Source organism: Propithecus coquereli, unplaced genomic scaffold (assembly GCF_000956105.1).
Source record: "Propithecus coquereli isolate 6110/MARCELLA unplaced genomic scaffold, Pcoq_1.0 Scaffold52, whole genome shotgun sequence".
Taxonomy (NCBI): Eukaryota; Metazoa; Chordata; class Mammalia; order Primates; family Indriidae; genus Propithecus; species Propithecus coquereli.
Window position 1 is genome coordinate 680,395 of NW_012151063.1, and position 1,199 is coordinate 681,593.

At 56.5% G+C, this 1,199-nt stretch overlaps 1 protein-coding gene across 1 annotated transcript in view; it reads right to left on the bottom strand.

Moving 5' to 3' along the window:
- DHRSX (dehydrogenase/reductase (SDR family) X-linked) overlaps positions 1–1,199 on the bottom strand; it is a 181,829-nt gene that overhangs the window by 120,043 nt on the left and 60,587 nt on the right. The window lies entirely within an intron of this gene.

The following is a 1,199-nucleotide window of genomic DNA, read 5'->3' on the forward strand; positions in this document are numbered from 1 at the left end:
CCGCGCCCGGCCTGGGTGGTTTAAACAGCAGACATTCACTTCTCACAGTTCTGGAGGTCTGAGACCGAGGCGTGGCGGAGGTATCTCCTGGAGAGGACTGACGCCCTGGTTTGCAGACAGACACCTTCCCCTGGGTCCTCGCATGCTGCTGAGAGAGCTCGAGCTCTGCTGTTCTTTCCTCGTCTTATAAGGGCACTAATCCCAGCGTGGGACTCCTACTCCCATGAACTCCTCTAAGCCTCATCACCTCCGAAATCAAAGTATCTGCCTCACGTGTAAGAAATCTAGGACCAAACAAGGGCGAGGTAAATAGTCAAGCCTCAGGTTCTTGTAGGTTGGAGACTCCGGGTTTACTGGCATTTCTTGTGGCTCAAAAGACATTGCTCTCCCTTTAGAACTTTGTGGAGCTTGTTGGAGACGAGCTGGGATCATCGCTGTCCGCAGGAAGGAGACCTGCTCCCAGCAGAGGTCCCACCAAAACGTGCCCTGGGGAAGCCAGGCTGTGCGTTCAGAGAGTGTGGCATAGACAGCCCCGGCAGGCAGGCCGGAGTTTCGAAACCAGCTTTTCCACCAAAATGCCTCCCACACCCCTTCTGGGTCCCCCAGCTCCAGAGTCCGAGGGTCGATGAATTACCTTCCAGCTCTCATGCCTCACTACTGGAAACCCTGCGTGCTCCGTCCAAACCACGGCTGCTCCACAGGAGGACGGCCAAAGCGAGCTGCAGCTGGACCGAGTTGCCAGGGAGTTACAAATTAGCCGGGCAACGGAAAAGGGAAAGAGGCTGAACCGCAGTCTGAGAGCTCCAGGGCTGGGCTGCAGAGATGTGACGTTTCGACGACGGGCGCCTGCGGTGGGGCAGAGGGAACACACCCACACGGAGGGCGTGGGCCAACCCCAGCAGGCTTCCTGGAGGAGGCGTCTTCCAGTGGGGAAATAGAGTTAAGGATGCTGACAGGTAGAGATCATGAAAACGGAACCGGGGGGAGAGAAGATGGAAAACACAGCACCTGGGCAGGAGAGCGTTGGAGGAGAAGATGAGTCATCAGTGTCTTTGCAACCTGAAGAGAATTCGTCCGGTATTTTGAGCAGAGCAATTTGGAGAAGGAGTCATGCAAGGAGCAAGTATGAAAAAGATGTATGTACCTGCACACGGACCCCACCTCCACACCTGCCCAGCCCAGGTGGCTGCCCAGCCACC